Below are 25,567 nucleotides of genomic sequence, written 5' to 3' on the forward strand. Positions count from 1 at the left end.
ATGTATGCTATATGGTAATTTATGGACCTAATAGGTATCTAAAGCTTTTGCACATGTTGCCATGCAACCAGTCCATGAGAAGGCACCCTATTCTGTATATAGAAATGAGCAAACCAGTGATATTTTAGGGAGCAAGTGGTGCCCATTACTTACATCATAGGAGGCTACACAACACAAAACACTGTTGCTGTATGTAGGTTTTATTTTATTTGTTTTTTTATCTTATATTTTGGAAATGTACACCCAGGTTTGTTTGTTTTTATTTTTTTGGGGGGGGCCAAGAGATTGGGGTCCTAAACTATAGCTTGTTTTGATTATACGTAAATCCGACACTCCCTCTCCACGTATCAGGTAGGTGAGGAGATTTGGTGCAGTCAGGAAACACGTCCCCACCCCCGTCGAGGCTTTCCAGGGAAGGGAGATGGCGGAGGAATGTTCCCCCCGCCCCCCGCTTCTCCACAGCGCCTCGGGCCCTTCGGCAATCTCCGCCGCGCGTTCGGCCGCTCCTTCGGGGTGAGGGGCGGGGAGGTGCCGAGCGCCGCCGAGCGAGCCCAGGTTGCTGCCCGTACTAGGCAAGGAAAAGAAGGAGCAACACGGCGGCAGGCGGCGTCGAACTAAGGCCGGTCTTATTCGGCGGGTTTCCGTCGAGGAAACGCGAGGAGAGAACGGGAGCCAGAGAGAGACAGACAGACACCTCGACGGTGCCTGCCAGCGAGGAGAAAGAGCGCGCGGCGGCGTCCGTCTCCTCTCCCCCCCTCCTTTTTTTATTCTCCTGCGCGCGAGCGAGGGAGCGCGCGCCCCCTCCTCGGCCTCCTATTGGACGCCCTGCCGCCTCTCTTCTCTTCTCCCCGCCTCCCGTTCCGTGGCGGCTGCTGCTGCTGCTGCTAGAGCTGCTTTCAGAGGCAGCGGCCGTGATTGGAATAATCCGGGCGTTCGCTCGCTCCCGAGAAGCCCCTTCGTCGTCTTCTCTCACCCCTCTGCCCAATTATATATATATCTGTCGCTCGCGCGCGCCTAGGGCACTCTCATGCGCACGCGCGCGGATCTGAGGGGAACGGCGAGCCCGGGCGTCGAGTGAGCGGGAGGCGAGAGAGAGAGAGAGAGGCCTGCGCGCCTGTGTGTTGTGGGGCAGCCCAGCCAGCCTCTCGGCTCCCCGCCTCCTGCCGTCTAGCCCAGAGCCGCGTCGCAAGGCCGAAGCGGCGGTGAGGAGGCGGAGGGCGCCTTCTCCCCTCCCCAAACGACGACCCTCTTGACCCGCCTCTCAAGCTCGGACCGCTCCGGTGGGGGCCAGAAAGGAAACCCCTTGGCCAGGAGGATGACGGGCCCCCGACGCGGGTGAGTGGGGCGCGGTGTGTGGCGGCGGGGAAGGAGGGGAGAGAGATGAGGGAGGCGACTAAATGGCGGCGGGGGAAGGTGTGGAGTCCGCAGGCAGGCCTCCCTCGGGTTTCGCCCTCCCGCCTCCTCGTCTGAAAGGGGAGACGTGTGGACGTGAGTGCGTTTGCTTCCCCCTCGCAACCGGTGCAGAGGAGGCCTGGCCGGTGGCCCTGACCGAAAGGCTGCCCTCCCCGTCTTGAATTTAATAATAATACATTTTTATTTGTACCCCCACCCATCTGACTGGGTAGCCCCAGCCACTCGCACAATAAAAGGTTAAAACTTGAGAAAGGCTTTCTTAAAGCGGGTGGTGCGCACGCTCCTTCGGGAGTGAGCCCCGTTCAGCTCCGTGGGGTTCACTCCGGATTAAGTATAGGATCGGGCTGCTGAAGAGAAGCGAAGTGGGCCGGTCCCGGAGTTCTTGGTGTCGACGGAGAATCGACGCCTCTAATTCCAACCCCCCCCCCCCAAAAGCGGCCTGCTGTGTCTCACTACATAACTTTTAAAAAAAATAAGTCCCAGGTTTAACTAATTAAATAACTCGGCCTGAGCTGTTTGCTAGCCGTGGAAATGGCCAGTTAACAATAGGTCGTTTCCATTGCTGCTCCTCTTCTTTGCCTGCTACCATTTGGAGAATGGGGTCTTTTTTTCTTTTTTGACGGTCCTGGGATTGGTCGTTTGCTTAGGAGCCTTTTGGCACTTTTAAGTTGCCCTTTCTCACCTTTCCGTTTCCAATCCTGGTGTAAGTTTTTGCGCTTGGTTGTCTTCCTGGAGTGAGTGGTGCTACTTATGTAGGGGAGAGGCCCTTCATTTGTAGTGTTGCTTTTTAATTAACAGAATTACTTAATATCCTTTCCACTGCAGCCACCAAAATAAGCAATAAATATTAAAGGAGTTGATAGCCGCCATAATTAGAAGTGTTAATCAAGCTCCAGTAGTGCGGTGTGTGCTACTTTTCTGCAGTGTATTCAATATTACAGTGACTAGGCAACCCAGTAGCAGTTGCAGTTACTTCTTGGCACATTTGACTTGGTTGGAAATAAGATAAGTGGCCCTTGGTTCCAAGCAGTGGACTGCCAGTTTTTGAAAAATGAAATTTTATAAAATGTAAAGTATAAATCTCCTACTAAAATGAGTGCAGCAGTGCAGTCGTGGCTATGTCTACTCACAACTCCTTTTGAATTCAATGGGGCTTACTTGCAGGATTGCAACCTCAGTGTCTCTGGACGTTTTAGGTTTTGGTGTTTGAATGTGGTGGTTGGAGCACCTGTTTTGTTCAGTCGCATATCCAGGAATAAATTAGCTTTAATGAGGCAAGACATTCATTTGTGACTAGCTGTTTTTTGTTTGTTTCTTTGTATGGTGAAAATTGATACATCTGGTTTGATAAATCCAGTAAGATGATGTATTCATTGGTTCTGTAAAAGGTAAAAAAAAGTAAAAGAAATGGGTTGGTAATGTTGTTGTTTAGTCGTGCCCAACTCTTCGTGACCCCATGGACCAGAGCACGCCAGGCACTCCTGTCTTCCAATACAGTTCTATAAAATGAAAGTTGTGTGATACAAGGAAAGAAAATAGTTTATAATAGACAGCTATTGTAGCTAAATGTTTCACAAGTATGTTCTAAATCATTGGATAGCCAATCTGCAACATGGGCTCCAAAAGTGGTTCAGGAAGTGGGATGTTAAGATGTACTTGGCTCCTTTTGCCCAGTTTTGGCATTTCTGTCACTTCTGCCTCCCTGCCTAGCACTCACTCTTTAGACAAGAGGTGGAAAGTCCACCAAGTGAACTTGTTTGTTGGTTGGCCACCATTGTGTTAAATTCACTGTAGCATTTTCTTTTTACATTTTTGTCATAACAATTCATGTGAATTAGAACTCTCCAGTTAGTTATGTTTATGAGAGTTTAACAGGTGTATTTTCTATTCCAAATACATGACTTGACTTGCAGATGCCTTGAACTGGCACCACACCAGAAGTCCTGATCCTAGTTCTCTGTTATATAGGATTTAGAAATCAATGTGAAGTTAACAGAGAAGACAATTGCATTTATTAAGTTTGGGTCCTGCAGTTCTTGAAATATACTCCTCCAAGCTCAAAACAAATTGGTGCAAAAAAACCCAAACTAAATCCACACAGTGGATTCAGTTGTTTGAATGCTAGATCAATACATTTTATGATTTATTCATATTTAGACTGTAATGCACATATCTATGAGAAGCATTCATACCAATTACGCTCCTTCACACTAGACTTGGATGTGCCCAGTTAATTTGAATGTAGTTTGCCTCCAAGTAAATGAATTAGGGTTATATATGCCTAATAGTTTAAAGACTGCAGCTTGGCTCCTTGAAATTAAATAAGGTGATGAGGGTTATTGTTCTACCTTTCATGCATATAGCAACTACGTTCAATTATTTGAACTGTGTAAATACTACATCACATCTGTGTATCTTTTCCTTCGTTTTAAGAAGCATGAGAGTCTTTGTATTGATCTGATATGTAAAAATGCACTTACTGTAGTTGCCTTTGCCTAGGGCTTGGTTTTGATACATGTTGTTTCTTGTATGTGAAGGCATGTTGTTCAGATGGCCAATACATATCATTAATTTTTGAACAGCAGTTTTGTGAATCAGTTCCTGAGAACCACTGTGAATCCCAAATTCTAATAATAAACTCAGTTCTCTTAAGTGTGGATCCTTTAGGTAGGCCAAACAGCACCCATCTGTTTACAAGAGGAAGGTATGAGCAGGCTTCAAGGGGTGGAGAGGAGCCAAGGTTTGGTGAGGCATTATTCCATTAGCTCAAATGGGCCTGGGAAGAAACCCCCGAAATAGCCCAATGAGGACTGAGCATGGTCAGTGGATATTCAGTGCTGGCTAACAGGGGTGGTGAAGAAGAAATGAAATGGAGCATTCTGGGAGAATTGTTGTTCAGCTCAAATCCTTAACAGGAGTACCTCTATGCTGAAACATTTTGCTGCAGGTCCTTAGTTTCAGTCTTTCTGTCATCTTATGATCACAAAACTAGTGTTCTTACATTAAAAATATACTGTATAAAATGAAGCTTTCTTACTGCAGAATGTTAGCTTCTTGACAATAACTTTCAAGTGCACAAAGTTTTTAAAGGTATAGCTATTGAAAGTTCTGAAGAAGCAATGGAATGAGATCTTAAAGGCTAAACATGTTTTCTGATGGAATGTTCTGACTAGCATTGTTTTGGGCTTAAATTGTGCGTTCTGAAGTTGCAACTCCTTCTGATAAAGCTCCCTCTGAAGCAGGATAAAAGTTAGGCTGAAAGTGTGTGAGAGAGAGATTAAAGGTATTTTCATCATAACAAAAAGAAGATTATGGGGGGGGGGTATGTTTTTGAAGGCCATCCTCAAGACTATTTAGTTTGCAGGTCAATGGGTTTTAAGTAGAAGAAAGATGTATTCGATATATAATTGGCAAAACTTCGTAAGCTTTGGAACAAGTTGCCTGCTGCAATGTAACTTTTATGTTCCAGCAATGTAACTATATTCTAAACAAATTCACTTAAACTTGGTGTTTTTTGTTTTTTTAAAGTTCCATGATTTCAGTTGGGCTATTTGGAATACTGTACTTCATGGTAAGGGACGCAGGTGGCGCTGTGGGTAAAAGCCTCAGCGCCTAGGACTTGCCGATCGAAAGGTCGGCAGTTCGAATCCCCGCGGCGGGGTGCGCTCCCGTCGCTCGGTCCCAGCGCCTGCCAACCTAGCAGTTCGAAAGCACCCTCGGGTGCAAGTAGATAAATAGGGACCGCTTACTAGTGGGAAGGTAAACGGCGTTCCGTGTGCTGCGCTGGCTCGCCAGATGCAGCTTGTCACGCTGGCCACATGACCCGGAAGTGTCTGTGGACAGCGCTGGCCCCCGGCCTCTTAAGCGAGATGGGCGCGCAACCCTAGAGTCTGTCAAGACTGGCCCGTACGGGCAGGGGTACCTTTACCTTTACTTTTACTTCATGGGTAAGAAATGTTGTTTATAGTTCATTCCTACACATATTTACTCAGAAGAAAGTCCCAGTGTGTTTAATAGAGCTTACTCCCTAGTAAATATGTCTAGCTAACACACATCAGAGATAATAACTGTCATTGAACTTTGAGGACCTAATTTTCACATAGACATATGTAGGATTGTGCTGTTACTTCTCTCGTGTAATATGTATCTTAATTAGCAGTGTATACAGTGGTACCTCGGGTTAAGAACTTAATTCAGTTTGGAAGTCCGTTCTTAAGCTGAAACTGTTCTTAACCTGAGGTACCACTTTAGCTAATGGGGCCTGCCGCCGTGCCGCTGAAGCATGATTTCTGTTCTCATCCTGAAGCAAAGTTCTTAACCTGAGGTACTATTTCTGGGTTAGTGGAGTTTGTAACCTGAAGCGTCTGTAACCCGAGGTACCGCTATATAAATATTTGCCCACTGATGTTCTTAAATTTGAAGGTAATGAAAGTTGATCCATTAAAATCTATTACAACCTGCCACTTTTTCTTACCTTAGGCAGGTAGCAAGGGTCCTCAGGTAAGTAAATTTCTCTTGGGGATACTCCATGTGGGCAACCCCCCCATACAATCTAGGTACTTATCTTTGCTGTTTAAAGCCATGAGAGAAAGCACAGATAGTCCAGTCATAACTGGCAGTCTTGAAACATTACCGTTATGCCACATGTGAGCAACCTATGAGGTACATATGACCCTCAGAGGCCTTCTGTGCAGTACCGATGGGTGTCCCAAGATGCCACTAAAATCCCACATTCCTCATCACTGCATTTCATTACTCACATTCGTTGAGGTGAGTGTGATGTGCATAGGGAGTTAGGCATGTGCATGCTCCCCTACCCATCAGTATTGTGCTTCTCTCATACTGCTTTCTGAAAAGCCCTGGGCTAAGTAGCTGCACAATTTGGGAGAGGGCTTTTGCAAGCAAGCTAAGGCGCTCCTTTTTTCGTTGCCTTGCTCATGGTTCAGAGCCACACTGCAAGCTGGGCTAGTCCACCTCTTTCATTTCCCTTTGTTGTTGCCTTGCGATCCCACCCAAATGGGAAAGGTTTGGCAGAGGGACTTGGTGTTCCTGGTTTTTGTGTATGTGCATATATTGGATTCTGTACTCTTCATGTTTGTAGCTTCGAAGAAGAATATCACCTCTTCCCCTCCTCCTAGTCTCTGCTTCTGTTAGTAGCCTACAATATACCATAGTGCAGAGAAATGTGAGCTTTGGGATGCACCAATTGATGGGGTCGGTAGGTGTCTGTGAACAAGCATTGTGTATATTAAATATTATTAACTATATGGTGAACACTTTAATTTACGATATGGATATTTAATTCAACGTGTGGTTCCTGGGCTCTGTGTTGAGGTATTATTGTGGCCCATTTGGTTTGAGAGATTGTACCACCATGATATGGATGGCAGAAAATAGGTGTCTCCACCGACCATCAAATTTTGGCTCCCAACCATTTCCCCCTGTTGATTGTGCCTCTTAATCCTGAAAAGTTTGCCCTCATCTGCTCTATGGGTTGCAGGAACAAAAAGAATGGATAATTGAGAAAAAAAGCTGTGTTGGTAGGGATGACAGATGCACTATACTACACAGAGAGAAGAAAGCATGAATGGTATGTGGAAAGAAAATGAGGGAAAGCTATTGGAGAAGTATTCAAAGAAGTGGTAGAACAGAGCAAAAAGGGACTAATAGAATAGGCTAAAAAGAAAACAATGAGTTAAAATAACAAGTGGCTCACCGAGGTATTGGTATGGTTTGCCCCTGCACTAAGTGTGAATATTTGCTCTCAGGTAGTGTAGAGAACTCGCAGAAGAATTGATGCTTTTGAATTATGGTGCTGGAGGAGACTCTTGAGAGTCCCATGGACTGCAAGAAGATCAAACGTAGCCATTCTTAAGGAAATCAGCCCTGAGTGCTCACTGGAAGGACAGATCGTGAAGCTGAGGCTCCAATACTTTGGCCACCTCATGAGAAGAGAAGACTCCCTGGAAAAGACCCTGATGCTGGGAAAGATGGTGGGCACAAGGAGAAGGGGACGACAGAGGACGAGATGGTTGGACAGTGTTCTCGAAGCCACAAACATGAGTCTGACCAAACTGCAGGAGGCAGTGGAAGACAGGAGTGCCTGGCGTGCTCTGGTCCATGGGGTCACGAAGAGTCGGACACGACTAAACGACTAAACAACAACAGTGTAGAGAACTGGCATTGGACATATCTTCATATGTGATATCTCCTTGTGATAGCTCATTTTCAACTCCTGTGTTTTGTTTTGTTTTTCCTCTTTTCTTTTGCAAGTAGACCAGAGGTGTCCAAACTTTTTTCAAAGGGGGCCAGATTTGATGAAGTGAAGGGCCACAAGGGCTGACCCAAGTTGTTGAGCTTTTTAGGATTGAAGTTGTGGAGGTATTAGGCCCCCGAAACGGACTTTGGACATGCCTGAAGTAGACTGTTGTAGTGTGTTGTCACCTACACGCCAAGTATGAGGGGGAGGAAGTTATTTACCACCTGTATGCCATGGATGCTGTCAGTAGTGCTATTTTCTAGAAAAGAGGTTCCAGAACTCACCATGAATGCCTCCCTTGTTCTCTTATAATGGCAATGGCACCCACCTGAGAGGTGCCAGAACTGAGTTCCGGTGAGTTCCAGCTGCAAACAAGACCTGGCTGTCAGGTAGATGCCCTGGACACTTAGACAGTATGTTCCAGACAGAACTGCTCATTGGAAGGGTGCTGCGAGATTGCTAAAGAATCACATTTTTACCAGCCACAGTATATAGTAATTGCATTATACCTGAGATACAAGCACTTCCCTGAGGGAAAACATTTGGCTTCCTTGCAACACATGAGCAACAACTGAACAGTTGTTGCGTTATAAACAGATGGCCTGGAAAAATTCCAAAGTGATGTCTGCAGTGTGCACTAGGGATTCTGGGATACATATCTGGGAATGCATACTTGTTTGAACTTCACATTTACTGTTGTTCACAGCACTGAAATTAGATTATCTAAAACCTAGGAAACCAGGGTGAGCACAAACCAGTTTGAAAATTAGTAATCACTAAGAAAGCAAACTGAAGTATTAATAGTGAGTGGCAAACAGATCAAAGGCAAGGTTGAATTCTTGATTAAAAAAATAGTTTTGTAGGTGCAAAATGTAGATACTGTATCTGGCTTGATTATTCTTGAGTCTTGTGTGAGTCACATCTGTTTAACCTAACAAGCCTACTGAAGTCACTAGCTCACAAAGCAATTACAAACCCACCTGCCTACATATATCTGTATCTGGCCTAAAATAAAAATTAAAAGAAGCAGTCTTTGTAAAGATTCCCTATCTAGTTGCTTAGAGACAATTCTTATTTGCAGCTGGGCAAGCCTAGGTTGGTTTGTTGTTTTTGCATGGTCATGATAGTGTGTATTGTGATATTCTAGGATTATACTTGTGTTCCAGAAATAGGAAAATATTCTGCTGCATACAGCAATGTGTTGCACTGCTCTAGAATCTTTGCTCCAAAAATAAGGCTCATTTACATACTACTACATTACCAGCAAGTGATCAGTTCCACAACTGTTCCCACAATACAGTATTAAGAAGCTGCTGTTTTAAAAAGGATTTATTAAATGTGAAAAACTTTGTTTCCTCAACCACAGATAGTTGTATGACTGCACACTTCTCCTAATGGACCTGGTAGTAGATATGTTTAATTCAGAGCAAAGTGTATTGAGCTTCAAGTAGAAATGTAAGAATCCCCAGAAGTGCTCCAGTATTGCATAACTTAAAGCAATATGCATTTGATCATTAATGTGGCATATAATAAAAGCAGCAGCACATCTCCTCTGAAGTCTAGACTGTGATTTGTAATCTCTCTCACAACGTGCCAGCTGAATCTTTCAGCCAAACTATAATTGACTGAATAGAACTATGAAATGCTTTCTGCAAAAAGTGTCAGTCTAACAGAGATTTTTGAGACTAGATTGATTTTAATCACTGAAAAAACAGATTGTGAATCACATTTTCCATGTTAATCCATCTGTTTCTTGAACAAGCACGCATACCATTTGGCTGCTAAAACAAAATGTTTTCTGTGTTAGTTTTTTGCAATGTAATGAAGTGGCCTAGCTATACTAAGCACTATGCAGCCCGCATGCCCTTTGCACTACAGAATTGTACGTGTTTAAAGACAGAAAGCCTTCACAGTTGCTAATGGTTTTATTTGACTTTATTAATAAGGACAATAAGCAAGAGCACTTACTTGAAGACAGCATGCTAAGAACTATTCAGAAGCAAGGGTTGGTAGTTAATAGAACAGCACTTCTTCAAAAAATGGGAAGTCTGTATCCAGGGCCTTTGACTGACCGTATAAACCTGTAATCTCTTATTCAGTTGGGAATAAAGTGAATTGAACTCGATAGAACTTACTTCTGAGTGCAAATGTATAGGATTGCACTGTAAATGTTAGGGATGTGCATTGGATTCAGATGAATCCTAGAATGAAGTGGACTGCCTCATACAAATTTTATGTTTGCCAGAGGTAAAGCTCTTTCTACAAGGTGGCTTGCATTGAAGCAACAACTTTGCCTTAGAAACCTAGACAGTAACCAAAAATAATATGGACAAGTAGCTGCTGAAAGCAATGGTATTGTTGCTAAGCTTACTATAATGTCAAGCTGGTTCAGACCTGGCCTTGGAACTGAATCAGACTTGGTCACTCTGATGGGTGACTTTTATCATGAGAGAAACATGGGAAGGAGTGTGACCCTGTTATTTCTGCTCAGTCTCTCAGTGGCTTTTGATAGTGGCTTTTGATACTGTTCACCATGATATCCTCCTGGACTGACTCAATTGGATGGTTATCCAAGGCATTGTATTACGCTGTTTCCATCCTTAGTTTCAGGGCTCCTGGCACCTGTGTTAGAGAGTTCTGCATCTTTTCATAATAGTTAGCTGATTTCTGATTTTAAAATTTTGCATAGTTTTTATTGTATGGTTTTATGGGTGACTGTTGTAAACTATTCTGATTTTTTTAATGAATAGCAATATAGAGATAAATTGTTCCAATATAGCTTTTTATTTTCTTTAGATGCATTAAAATTTGATATTTTACTTATTAAAATACAGTTTGCTGTCAGATACAAACTGTTTGATACTATGCATAGCCTTATTACTCCAAATAAACCCCTAATTTACATTTTGTAAACTGGGGTGGATATGTTAAGCCTGTATTTTGCAGAAACTATGGATCTCAGTGTGGGTTTTGTAATGCTCTGTTAATGAATTTTAAAGCAGTATTAATCAGGTTACTTCTTGACTTCCACACTCTTAATACTGCTTTTCCGGGTCACACCTTTTTTTAATGTGAAACTATTATGCTGAAAAATTTTCTGGCATAAGGAATTAGAAGAGAGAGTGTAAATTAAATTGTGGAAAGTCAAACAACAGATGTCAGCTTTGAAGTCTGAGATTGTCCAATAAAAATAAACTAGAAGAAAGGGAATCAAAATGTGGAATTAAACATCTGCTTGGCAGCTGTGGATATCTGTCTGTCTTAAATTCTAAGATGTGGCACATTGCACCTTCTATTTCTTTACATTTATATTCCATCCTATTTTGAAGGTTTACAATCAAACTATAAATCTCCATTTAACTGTCCCCATTGTTTCTTTCACTTTTTGCAATGCAGCCAACCCTACCATTATGAGCCCTGGCAGTCACAGTGTATCTATAAAAGCGTCCTTTCCTGTTCTCATTCCAAAGCTTCTGTGATACTCAGTACAGTGGTACCTCAGGTTAAGAACTTAATTCATTCTGGAGGTCCGTTCTTAAGCTGAAACTGTTCTCAACCTGAGGTACCACTTTAGCTAATGGGGCCTCGTGCCACTGCCGCACGATTTCTGTTCTCATCCTGAAGTAAAGTTCTTAACCCGAGGTACTATTTCTGGGTTAGTGGAGTCTGTAACCTGAAGTGTCTGTAACCTGAAGCGTCTGTAACCCAAGGTCCCACTGTATAGTGGTACCTCTGGTTACAAAATTAGTTCTGGAGGTCTGTTCTTAAGCTGAAACCCTTCTTATCCTGAGGCGCGCTTTTGCTAATAGGGTTTCCTGCTGCATGCGTGCCTCTGGTGCACGATTTCGGTTCGCATCCTGGGACAGCTACTTCCGGGTTAGCGGAGCTAGTAACCTGAAGCGTTCGTAACCAGAAGCGTCCGTAACTAGAGGTACCACTGTACAAGAAACCCAGCTCCCAATAAATGTATATCTACTATCCCCAACACTTCCTGTCTCTTAACCATGTAGCCTGATCTTTCCCTCATCAAACCCAGCCCCCTGAGGGTAGCTACCTAAATGCCCACAGGGATGCAGCTTCCAAATGCACTGACTGCCCAGTGTTAGAAACTGAGATATGAAAGCTAGGAGCTAAATGGTACCTTAAGCCTATGTTATGGGCGCAACAACGGAATGTCTAGGCGTGCTTTTTTATAACAAGAATACAAAGCTGAAAATGAATGAACTGCAGCTAAAAGATTCATTTTTCACTTGGTCTAGTCCTTCCCCTGCCCAGCCCCCTAATATTCTTAGGAGGGTCTCTTCTCTAGTCTTCCGAGAGTACATTGAGGTGGGGAGGACTAGACCATGTGTTCCATTCAAAGTTATCTTACGTTGCCTTTCAGGTTAAGCAACTAATTCCCCTTATTAGGGGCTCCTGGAAGACACCCTGGGTACAGATTGAGCTCTTCCCCTCCATCTCTTTCTGGGACTGTCCAGGGCAGCACTGAGGAAAATTTGTAACCTCTTCTTGAAAGCAACCCTTTTGACATGGAGGGAGTGGAGTTTGGTTTGTGCCCCGGGTGTGCCACCGCTTACCTCAATATTGGATCACTTTGCTTTAAATATCAGCAATTTCAGGCCTGGGAATCTAGGGGAGTCTATAGAATTAGTGATGTACTATATGGAGAACAAGTCATTAAGAAGGATTCTGTCATTGTGCTGCTGTAGGGTACATTGTTTACATGGTTCTAGCTGCCTCAGGCATGTTCATTTGCAGCAAATCCCTATGGAAGGGGACAAATCTACAAGATAGGGGATCCTCTATGCTTTATAGCAGGGGTCAGCAAACTTTTTCAGCAGGGGGCCGGTCCACTGTCCCTCAGACCTTGGAGGGTGGACGGCAGACTATATTTTGAAAAAAGAAAAAGAAAAGAACGAATTCCTATGCCCCACAAATAATCCAGAGATGCATTTTAAATAAAAGGACACATTCTGCTCATGTAAAAACACGCTGATTCCTGGACCATGCGTGGGCCAGATTTAGAAGGTGATTGGGCCGGATCTGGATGAATCTCCAAATGCATGAGTAATATTACATTTACTGATACTTTTCTTGCTTCAGTAGTAGTAGTAGTAGTAGTAGTAGTAGTAGAAGAAGAAATCGAATTAATTAATTAATTAATTAATTAATTAATTAATAAAAATAATATTTATACCTCACCCATCTGGCTGGGTTTCCCCAGCCACTCTGGGTGGCTTACAGTACATATAAAAGCATAGTAAAACCTCAAACATTAAAAACCTCCTGATACAGGGCTGCCTTCAGATGTTTTCTAAAAGTCAGGTAGTTGTTCATTTCCTTAACATCTGATGGGTGGGAGTTCTACAGGGAGGATGCCACTGCTGAGAAGGTCCTACCTGGTTCCCTCTATCTAGCTTCACTTCTCGCAGTGAGGTAACTGCCAGAAAACCCTTGGAGGAGGACCTGAATGATGGGGTGGAGACACTCCTTCAGGTATACTGGGCCGAGGTTACTTTGCTTTGTGCAGGTTTGTAACTGAAATGAGTCTGTGTGCTGTTTGTAATGTTTAATGAAAATAATAAAATTCTCTTTTAAAAAATCTTATTCCTAGCCCTATTTTCCTCCCACCCACAGTGACTTCAAGTGGAAAAAATTCCACTGTTATATTTTTTTGTGCAATATTTTCCATTCCTAAAAATACATTTTCCCCATAAAATTAATCATTAACATAATGAATCAAATAGCTGTTAGTTGTAATGTTGTAATTAACTTTTTCCAGATGATTGTCCCTAGGAAGCACTTGCACACAGGCCTACATACAATTTCAGTACCTTATTTTTTCTTAAACTTTAGCTAACATATCCTAATAAAAACAAATTCCAAACAAATTGCTACCCAAGTGTGCTTTATTGATCCCTGCCCCCACTCAGATAAATTAAATGCTTTTGGTTTTTTGTAAAATATTTAGTATTTATGCAGCATGTAAAATGAACATTGAATACTTTTGATTAAGGTTTGTTTAACAAACAGAAACAAATGTGCCACATCACCCCTACTCCCAAGTGACTTAAGTTTAAGTTGAGTAAAGTGAGCTAGAAGTTGACAATCAGGGTGCTATTAAAGAAGCAGGAAGCAAAGAAATAAAGGAGAAAGTGAGAGCTGAGAGACAGGTTTTGCTTCCTCACCCACTCACTTGCATGTACCTGTCTGTCTCTGTGGCTCAGGAGCAAAGTAGGTAGAGACAGAAGCAGACAAGCAAAAGAAAAAGGGATCGCTTTGTTTTCTGCTCACCCCCTGCCCCCACAATTCAAGGAAAAAGAACAGGGGCAGCTGATTGGGAGGGGGCAATAGGTTATACCTTTTGCTCCTTCCTGAGTTGCAGCTGGAAAGCTGTACCATAGCTGGCCTGAATCACGTATTATGAATATGATTCTGTAAGGCAGTTGTGCACTGAAGCTGCTGGGTGTTTAAGCAGCAGCTATGGCTATACTACCTTAGTCTGGGACTGGCGCTCATTGGCAGTGCAGTGACCACAGATTAGAGCAGAGAAAGAAAAATCATTTTTGCCTGGACACTTCTGTACTGGCATTCCAAATATTTCAAAATTTCAAATATTTTTAGGATTACAGCCCTCAACCACTAATGGATTACTCATATCAGTTTTGAATTAAATAACTGATGAATCAGTTAAATTTGTGCATGGGAAAAACATTATTTCTAAAGCATGAAACATGTTTACTTAATTTTTATTTTTATTTTTTTAAAAAGATATTTATTGAAATTTTACAAAAGAAGAAAATTACAGAATAAAAAGAAAAGAAAGAAAGAGAAAAATACAAAAAATAAAAAAACATAGAAAAAAATGCAAAATACAGAAAAAATAGAAAAAATTAAAAACAAATCAATTTTTTCATATCTTAAATTTCGTTTGCTTATTTCCCTGACCTCCTCACACCTCCCTTTTTTGTATTCCCATTCACATGGTTAGTTCAGCAAATCCTTACCCTCTTTCATTTATCTTAACTATATCTCAACATATTATAACTATATATTTTCATCCGTTATCAATCCATTTTTACATATTCTTATTGATCTTGTTGCTAAGGCCACTCAATTTCAATCCAACATCATTTTAACATTCATTAATTTTACAATGTTTCTGCAAATAGTCTTTGAATTTCTTCCAATCTTCTTCCACCGACTCTTCTCCCTGGTCTCGGATTCTGCCAGTCATTTCCGCCAGTTCCATATAGTCCATCACCTTCATCTGCCACTCTTCCAGGGTGGGTAAATCTTGTGTCTTCCAATACTTTGCAATAAGTATTCTTGCTGCTGTTGTAGCGTACATAAAGAAGGTTCTATCCTTCTTTGGCACCAATTGGCCGACTATGCCCAGGAGGAAGCCCTCTGGTTTCTTCAGGAAGGTATATTTAAATACCTTTTTCATTTCATTATAGATCATCTCCCAGAAAGCCTTAATCTTTGGGCACGTCCACCAAAGGTGAAAGAATGTACCTTCATTTTCTTTACATTTCCAACATTTATTATCGGGCAAATCATAGATTTTTGCAAGCTTGACTGGTGTCATGTACCACCTGTATATCATTTTCATAATATTCTCTCTTAAGGCATTACATGCCATAAATTTCATACCTGTGGTCCACAACTGTTCCCAGTCAACAAACATAATGTTATGTCCAACATCTTGTGCCCATTTAATCATAGCAGATTTAACCGTTTCATCCTGAGTATTCCATTTCAACAGCAAGTTATACATTCTTGAAAGTGTCTTTGTTTTGGAATCTAACAGTTCTGTTTCCAATTTTGATTTTTCCACCTGGAAGCCAATTTTTTTGTCCAAATTATAAGCCTCCCTTATTTGATAATAGTGAAGCCAGTCTCGCACTTTATCTTTTAATTTCTCAAAACTCTGCAATTTCAATTTGTCTCCTTCTTGTTCCAAAATTTCCCAATATTTCGGCCATTTAGCCTCCATATTGAGCTTTTTCTGAGCCTTTGCTTCCATCGGTGACAACCACCTTGGGGTTTTATTTTCAAGTAAGTCCTTATATCTTATTCAGACATTAAACAATGCTTTCCTGGCAATATGGTTTTTAAATGCTTTGTGTGCTTTGACCTTGTCATACCACAAATATGCATGCCACCCAAAAACATTATTAAAACCTTCTAAATCCAAAATGTATGTGTTCTCAAGAAGCAGCCATTCTTTAAACCAGCAGAATGCTGCTGATTCATAATAAAGTTTAAGGTCTGGCAGGGCAAATCCACCTCTTTCCTTTACATCAGTTAATATTTTAAATTTTATTCTGGGCTTCTTGCCCTGCCAGACAAATCTAGAAATATCTCTCTGCCACTTCTTGAAACAGTCCATTTTCTCCAAAATTTGCAATGATTGAAACAAAAATAACATTCTTGGCAATACATTCATCTTTATAACAGCAATTCGACCTAACGAGGAAAGCTTCAAGTTTGACCATGTTTCTAGATCCTTTTTCACTTCTGACCAACATTTCTCATAATTGTCTTTAAATAGGTTTAAGTTCTTAGCAGTCATATTAACCCCCAGGTATTTTACTTTCTTAACCAATGTTAAACCTGTCTCCTTCTGAAACCTCTCTTTCTCAATTGGTGTTAAGTTTTTCTCAAGAACTTTAGTTTTTAACTTGTTCAACTTAAATCCTGCCACATGACCAGATTCTTGAATCAGTTCTAATACTCTTTTAGTACTAGATTCTGGCTCCTGTAACGTCAATACTAAATCATCTGCAAAAGCTTTCAGTTTGTACTGTTTGGGTCTGACCTGTATACCTTTAATCAGACGGTCCCTTCTGATCATATTTAGCAGAACCTCCAGGACCGAAATAAAAAGCAATGGGGAAATTGGGCAGCCTTGTCGTGTCCCTTTCTCTATCTTAAATTCCTCTGTCACCACATTATTAACTATTAGTTTAGCCTTTTGTTCTGAGTAAATTGCACTTGTAAATTGTAAATTGTAAATTGGTCAAACCCTTGACCAACCCCCATCCCCTGAAGATTTTTCTTCATGAAACTCCAGGAAATATTATCAAAGGCTTTCTCCGCATCTACAAAAATTAAGACTGCTTTAGTATTAATGTTCACTTGCAACTTCTCCAAAATGTTAATTATATTCCTCGTGTTGTCAGACAAGTGTCTACCCGGGAGAAAGCCAGCTTGGTCTTTATGTATCTCCTCCACTAATACTTTTTTTAACCTTTTAGCCAAAAGATCTGCAAAAATTTTGTAATCCACATTAAGCAGGGATATGGGGCGGTAGTTCTTAAGTTGTGTCTTTTCAGACTCATTTTTCAGTATAAGTGTAATATAGGCTTCCTTCCACGACTCTGGTGCTTTTTCCCCCTCCAAAATTTCATTACAAACCTCCTTTAGTGGTTGAATTATCCAATCTTTCAAGGATCTATAATATTTTGAGGTTAAGCCATCCGGCCCTGGAGATTTGCCCAACTGCATATTCTGGATGGCACCTTCCACCTCCTGTTCTGTTATTTTATAGTTCAACATTAACTTATTTTCTTGAGAGATTTTTTTGTAGTCCATTTGTTTTTAAAAATTGGTCTATATCAAACTCTTTCTGTGGCCCTTGTGTATATAGCTGTTTAAAGTACCTCTGGAAGCATTTTCTAATTTCCACTGGATTCTGAATATTCTTTCCTTCCACTTCCAAGTTGGTAATGGTGTTAAGTTTTTGCCTTTTTTTCATTTGCCAGGCTAACAATTTTCCACATTTATTGGCCGATTCAACATGTTTACTTAATTTTTAGAGATGCACACATTTGTCCTTGTAGGCATAATCTTGGTAAAGGCATTCCTCCTGTGGTTGAGAGAAGGGAGAATGCCTCTGAATAAGTTGGTTGGCACCTGAGGTTTTTATAAGCATTGGAAATTAAAAAAAATTCCTGCTGTCCAGTTTGATTAGGGGCATCCTTTTAGTTGATCAATATGTTATACTGATTTTTTTTTTAAAAAAAAGCAAGTTCCAGCCATTGCTGTGACCCAGGCCAGTGGCCCATCAATTGGGTTGTTATGAGAGATGTTTCTAGCATGTCAGACTGTAGATTAAAATTATTTTGCTATAGTGCTTTGCCTTCGCTTGAGAATTTGACATCTAACCAAATGTCCTGATATACTAGAAAACTTCATTGTTCATATGATTTGACTTGCAGTCTATCTTCTGTTCTAAAATCCAAATGTGCTTCCTGAAATGCTCGTGTGTGTGTGTGTGTGTGTGTGTGTGTGTGTTTATTTGTGAAGGCTAAAATCTACTTGGTATTTGCAGTGTATAAGAATGGCATGGGAGGGGGGAATTTAACACTAACATGATTTTTCCCCACATTAAGGTTAGAGTCCTATAACCACTTAACAACTGGGAATAAGCACTGTTCAGTATTCAGTTCAATGGATTTTGCTTCTGAGTTAGGCATAGGATTGCACTGTAAAATAACTTTTATCAAGGAAATACTGGCTCAGTAGATGGTGTCAGGAGCTCGTCCTACACTCGAGTAGGACCTTGGTAGAGACACATGCCCGATTGGCATGTTCTCTCCCTCCTGGTCGATTGTTTGGAAGCGTCAAAAGCTTTCTTCTGCCCGAACATCACAGCGACCGATGCCAACAGACATCGGCACACTTAGGGATCTGCAGAGTGTTCGCAGTTTGCGTAACAGAACTCAGCAACTCAGTATTTTGGCTAATCAACATGGCTCCCTCTCTAGCATCAGACAGCAAAAAGAAAGAACAAAGGACAATAGTCCCACTTCACGGAACACAGTAACACAAACATCCTGTCTCCGTCACTTCCCACACTGTGGAGTTAAAACATACACCGTCATGTGAAAGACAACAATCCCATGACTGCAATCATGGAGCAGGAATTCCAACAGATAGTAGGTTTGCCTATGTTGCACATGAGGCCTGCGGAGAGGTACAACTGTGAAAGAAATAATCTAAAAATACATTGCTGAAATGTTATACATGAGTGAGCAAAAAGGGATGAGAGGAATCAGCTTTACAGAAAGCCGTTGTATCATTGTATCATTGCCATCCTGTTACATTGGGTCATCTACTGTGTCTATGTGGGTGGCAGTGTTCGAAATTAGCAGGGTGCCAGGCCTAAAGATTCATGCCTAAAGATTCTTTATTTGTGAGCACCTCAAAAAGGCTGGGTACCATTTTTTTGTGCCTGGCTGACACTCAAGGTTTACTGAAATGCATGTGCTTTGAAGCCTCGAAGTATATGTAAAGGATAGACAATATGTTAAGGAGTTTAACAATAAAGAGTAGAGTGTTTTGAAAACTGTAAACATAATTTCTACTAAAATGCGATGTTAACAATGTGTCATTTATGTGAATTGTGTATTAGTTTGTGCTTATCAAAATAATAAATAAAAAGTGTTGCTGACCCCCCCCCCCATGGCAACTAGACATTCTGTTTTGGTGCCCACAGGCTCCTAGCTTTTCTACCCCAGTTTCTAACACTGCTGGGTAGTGATTATACTCCAATTTTTTACCAGCCAATTGAGTTTTAGATTGAAACCCGGACATGAGCACCTACTTCCCATCCAGGCAGGGGTGGGTGCTCACTACCAGCTATTGCTCTAGAAAAATTCTGGGGACTGAGACTTCAAGTAAAGGACCCTGAGTGCCCTTGCTCCTGTAAGTGCGCATGGTCTACTTCTAAAGTGTGCTGTCAGATACCTATGGTTTTATAGAGTGGTAAATAAGTGAGTGTGATATGCAGCACATGCTCATCAAGAATTCTGAGAGGGCCCACCTGAACTCTGTTTACCTTCCTCCTGCACATGCCCAAGCTCACATATGTGTGCTGGCAGTGTGTTCGGACATTAGGGGAAATAAAATCTGCACAAACATCCCATCTCTACCTCTGTCTGTTGTGAGAGAGTGAGAAGGGCTTCAATGGAGTGATACTGAATGATGTCCAGCCACTTGGCAATGGAAATGCACTTGTGCAACTGGATTTCTGGTTTCTCTTCTTTCTCATCCAGCTCCCTGCACACACCCAAAATCTGCTCCAGACGATCCCCCAAGACTCAAGAGCAGATTTTGAAGTTGTGGGGAAGAAAAGATGAAGGCCTGTTGTGTGAGTGGGTATCTGCTCATGATACGATGGACCTCATTCATGGTTATAAAATCAATCGGCATGTTTATAGACGAGATACCTGAAATATCTCATGGGAGCCAGTGTGATCTAGTAGTAGTGTGTTGGACTATAACCTGGGAGACCATGGCTTGAAATTCCACTCAGTCATGAAGCTCATGGAGTGACCTTGGACCAATCACAGTCTCTCAGTCTAACCTACCCTGCAGGGTTGTTGTGAGGATAAAATGAGGAGGGGGAAAACTTTGTATGACATCTTGACTTCCTTGGATGAAAAGTGGGATATAAATGTAATAAAGAAATAAACGTTTGTTTGACCTAGGTTTAAATTGATTCATTTTAGTAGTGTTAGTGATAGATTCTTCTAGATCATTTTATCCTATATAGTAGTTTTAATCAGTCTTCCAAAGGATTCCAAGTATGGCTGTCATAGGAGAAAAGGAGGACATTTGCAGGTGCATATTATCTCCTCTACCCCAAGATACAGCTCGGTCATGATTCATTTGTTGTTCAAGCTGAGGTAACTACCCTCACTTCCTTCTCAGATCAGATAAAGATATAAAGGAAAGGAAAGGCAGTAAAACACACTTTTTAAAGAAAATGTTTCCCAATTAAGGAATGTATTCAATGCTGCATGAACAACCTCCAGTCACACAACAAGGTCTTCGCTTCCTCTCTGCCCATGCAACCCTCAAATCTATATCAGAGGTACTACAATGGTCTGGAGCAAATTTTGAAGTGCAGGGGAGAGGAGGGGAAAGTTACATTGCACAAATGGAGTAGTAGCATTGGATACAGTCCATAGTGTTTAAACTACTCTTTACACTTGGTAATGTGAATTGGGCTGCTCTGCATGAACCTTCTTTGAGTGCAATCAAACCAAGTTTAGCTGTTTAAACAATGCAATCCTATGCACATGTACTGTGCTCAGTTGCAAGTCCACATTGGTTAAAAGGATTGTAATGTATGCCTTAGGCAAGCATCCTGGCGTAGATAGTTCCTATGGATGGTTGTGACCACTGAGAGCGCCCCCTCTCTCATTGCGACCCTCCAAATTTCACTTAAGCTGGTAACAAATCCATGCAACAGAGGCCACCTCTGCCTCCCAAAGCACTCCCAGATAAGGGACTGTAGCACTGAAGCTTAAATCATGTTAGAATCAGAATAACTAAAGGAGCTTAGCTTGGGATCGATTATACCCTCTTTTATTAGTTGCTATACTAGAGAAGCTTACTGCTTGCTTAATAGATTTTTATTACTGTACTGGTTACTATTGTGTTGTTTTATATAGCTGTGGTTCTGTCAGCTAAACCTGTTGTCATTGACCGTGTTACAGAAGTAACAAAGGGCATTCTCATTTTTTCATGAAGCGTTTAATCCATATTTGCTTACTGCTGCTATGGAAAAGACAAGTGTATCAGTAGAGAAGCCTCCTTAGGTTGCATGTTGTTATATTTATAGCACAATAGATCCCTGACATGGTTGAAGTTTGAGTGCTTTCCATGCATCTCTGCCAATGCATCTGTTTTCTCTTAATTTATTTTCAAAGATGCCAGAATGAGTGCATGGAGACTATTTTGCCTAATAAAGCAGAGACATTATGAAAGTGCATAAAGGATGCTGTACTGTTGCTTTTTCATAGTGGTAATGTGAGCTGAGACTATAGCTAGGGCTTTGTATTGCTTCATTCTTTGGTGAAAATCAAAAGCTGATTAGGATGCCAAATAATTTTGACATTAGTCTTCTGATGCTACATTTTTTCAGTTTAACATATCTTCCATATTAATTTAGTGTTCAACAGTAGGAGATTTACTGGGGGGGTAATAAGTATTTCTGTACCCCTATCCTTAAAGCTTATTGTCCTATAGAGAAATGCTGGCTCATCAGAACATTGCCAGAGTAAGGTTTTCCCACCCATGCCTGTCACAGTGTGAATCAGCCTTCCTGGACTTAGGAAGTCGTGGATGAACAATAAAATGTACATGTAAGATACAGCTCTATGTTACTGAAATGAATTTTGTATTTGTCTGTGCTTTACATTTGCTTCACTAGCACATAATGCTAAACTATGGTTTGGTTTAACTTGAAGTTCAGGAATGAGAAGGACTTAGCCAGTATTAACTATTATGTTTGCCCCACTCAACTTGTTATTGTAAGCAAATTAGGGATCATAATTTATCACGAAATAATTGGTTTCAAATCAAACCGACTTCAAACCATGGGCTATGAAACTGATTTGTTTCCCCTCCCTCCCAACTCTATGATTCTGTGATTCTCTAGTTCATGATAAGGCAAGATTAGGAGAAACTGGAAGTAAACACTGACAAAAAGCTCCCTGTTGTATGGGAGGAGTAAGCTTTGCTTGGGTTAATTCCAGCTAACATATACAGCACTGAACCATAGTTTAGTGTTACATGTGAACCCAGCTGGTGTATAACAAACATAAGTGACTCTCCACTTCACGTTTGTTTGAGACACATTGACCATACCATACAATAAGATGCTCTCTTCTCCCCTTTTGCACTCCCAGTTCCCCCTTTCAGTTCTGTGTTCATGGTAACTATAATTTACCTTTATGTCTGAATGAGGCAAGCTATGGTCACTGTGAGCCATTGTTTACTTTCAAACCAAAATGAGAAACCATTGTTTGAACCATTGTTTGCTTGTAATGCTGGTTTGCAGGCAAACTGATCAGATTTAACAGCACACTGTAGTTACCCTGAACCTGGATGGGAGAGAATAAAAGTACACAAACCTGAGGTACATCCCAATAACCAAACCATATAATATCTGAACCAAGTATCTGTACAGAACTTAAATGGAGTTTGCTGTGGCTCTTATAATGGTTAATGTACTAATGGACTGTAAAGAGCGGTATTGAAATTGTTATGTAATTGCAGTCATGTCCAGGAATCATTTGCACAGTTTGCTTATTTGTATTGGGTGCGTGCCATTTATATATACACAGTATAACCAATAGCAAATCCATTTTACTGTTTGCATCTTGGTTATTCCCCTGTAATTGGTAGAATATCCATTGCATCAAAGAAGACAGCAGCCTCCCTAGAAAGCAGAGCAGAGAAAATCTTCAGAATATAAGTGACTTTAATGACAATTATTCAGCTTAAGCAAAAAAGTAACACATGTAGAGAGCACTGCAGATAATTCAAGATATGAGCTACACTATCAAGTGCTGTGGATCACAGACTTTAATCGTAAACAAGTTCCACTGAAATCAATAACATTTCTGAGTAAACATTTTTAGCATTGTGCTAGAAGTTTATTGTGAAACCAAGATGCCTCAATTCCTGAAAACAGACATACATCAATAGATATGCTTCAAAAAATGTTTCTAAAATTCTTCTTTAAGAAAAGAAAAGAAAAAAAGCTTAAAACTCCTAATATTTCCCGCTTTCAGCAGAATAACTCTATGAACCAGTGCTGAGATGCCATTTTAAGAGGTTAAATTACTTTCTAAATGTTGCTGTGAAGCAGAAGGGAAGGGAAAAGATCAAGTTACTCATTCTTCATTCCAGAGCCTACCACTACACTTGAAGGCTGGAGACATGCTGGCTAGAATACACAGTTGCCAGTCGTCTTTAGCCCTGCCCCCACTCAGGGGAAAGACCAAAAGAGATTTTCTTTAAAGGGGGCCTGGAAAGGGAAAACAATTTTTCTTTTCTCTAGGAATTTTTAAGTGCAGCTGCCATATCATCTACTATGCTGATCATATAATCACAGTTGTCGTGTTTTTAGTTATTACTTCGCCAAATGTTACTTTTATACGTGTAAGAAAGTTTTGGTCCCTTCACTTTTTTTTCAGGGTGAACAAAAACTAACCTAACTAGTTGATAACTGTGTGCATGAGGTGGTACTTTATTCTTAATTCTGTGTTCCGTTATAGAAGGAATGGAGGAAATTGCTTGTTGACTTTCTCTCACAAGGCTGCATGCACTCTTACATAAAGAAATGAACCACTAGTAATAGTTACACATTGACGTGTATTTTCTCTTTATGCTCAAAAAGCTCTTCAGCTCAGTTGTAATCAAATGAAGCAGGAAAGGCTTGTACCTCTTCCTTCTCTCCCTCAATATTTTTCATTGCAGTCAGGACAGTATGCTCCTGTCCTGGCCACGTCCTGTAAGAACATACCTCTTAATGGTGGAAAGGAGGCTGCAGGAGGGTGGGGTGGGAGGAGAGAGACGACAGCTTAATCAGCAAGGGTCATACATTTTGGGGGGTTGATTCAGAGAGGCAGGCATGGTGATAAGATGGTTACGTTTATTACAATATTTCTGGTTTCCCAAAGCTGATCAGGGACATTGGTAGGAAAAGAGTTGGTCTTGAGCACAGCTTATGATGTAAAGCAAAATAAGAGCAATGGCAAATCATGATTTTTGTTTCTCAAGAGGCTAAAGTTTCCCATTATGCCAATAACTGCCATATCTTTGACTTCTCCCTTTTCAGACACATTTATGAGATTGATGTGACCATATGAGGATTAATATATATGGGGCAGATTATGAAAGCAAGGGTGGGGAAGGCACATCAATCTAAGTTTATAGGAGCTGGTGATTGAAAGATGTCTGCCATTCACCTGGAATTTGGAAACACACAGATGGTGGTTCAATCAGTTTAGTTGGGAGGGGCGGAGGAATCCAGTTCAAACTATTTGTGTGATGCACTACTTGCCTTTAATCTTGGGACTACATAAGCAAATGCACAATTTTATCCATGCAGTTAGCTACTTAAAAATCAAAGGTTGCCTTACATGAATACGTTTGTAAGAAATATGTCTAACTTTAATGGAACATCGCTAATATTTTTTCTCAACTTTTTGTGTTTATACTAGGTCGATCATTCTTATAGCTAGTAATACCTGCCTTTAACATAAATAAATAATGTTTTACATGGCTATTTAGTACATTGAGTTCCACAAAGATGTGATGTTAGTTTGCAGACATGCAAAATATGGACTTTCTATTTTTAACTCGTGCAGTTAGTTTAGTTGTATGCATGCAACAGAACTGTGAAAAAAAGAATGATACCTTTGATCAGTTTATTGCTAGTTAAAGATGTAGTGATTGAAAAGTCTGCTTTTATTATACTTCAAGTGTGGATATACACGGGAAGCACTGTGTAAAAGTCTCAGCCAGATTGAAATATGCCTGTTTCTGAGATTTCTCTGACCATTTCTTTCTCAAGTTGCGAGTTGGAAAAAAGGCTCTCGTAGTTTTTAGCAAAGTATTGTCACAGACTGCTGTAACTGCTTGTGGTCATGCAAAAATTCTATAGTCTTTTAAAAGTCGTTGGCTACAGTATTTTTGTGAAGTACAGTGGTACCTCGGGTTAAGAACTTAATCTGTTCCGGAGGTCCGTTCTTAACCTGAAACTGTTCTTAACCTGAAGCACCACTTTCGTTAATGGGACCTCCTGCTGCCGCCGCGCCACCATTGTGCGATTTCTGTTCTCAACCTGAAGCAAAGTTCTTAACCCGAGGTACTATTTCTGGGTTAGCGGAGTCTGTAACCTGAAGCATCTTTAACCTGAGGTACCACTGTAGCCCTATGATGGGATGTACACAAACTATAGTAAAGTATTTAGTTTCTGTGTTTGGAAAAATTACAGAAGTAATGAAATTGGCATGTATAGTTAGTAAACAGCTTCTGAAACATCCCTCAGAATATGTAATCCATAGACATAACCACAGGAAAAAT

The 25,567-nt window shown here is 41.0% G+C and overlaps 1 protein-coding gene across 1 annotated transcript in view; it reads left to right on the forward strand.

Moving 5' to 3' along the window:
• Positions 1-515: 515 nt before the first annotated feature.
• The window catches only part of BMPR1A (bone morphogenetic protein receptor type 1A), a 65,138-nt gene continuing 40,086 nt past the window's right edge, over positions 516-25,567 (forward strand). The window contains exon 1 of the mRNA XM_083614782.1: positions 516-1,335. The gene's annotated coding sequence lies outside the window, so the exon portion shown is untranslated. The remainder of the gene's footprint in view (positions 1,336-25,567) is intronic.

Source organism: Podarcis filfolensis (genome assembly GCF_964270895.1).
Source record: "Podarcis filfolensis genome assembly, chromosome: 5".
In the NCBI taxonomy this organism is placed as follows: domain Eukaryota; kingdom Metazoa; phylum Chordata; class Lepidosauria; order Squamata; family Lacertidae; genus Podarcis; species Podarcis filfolensis.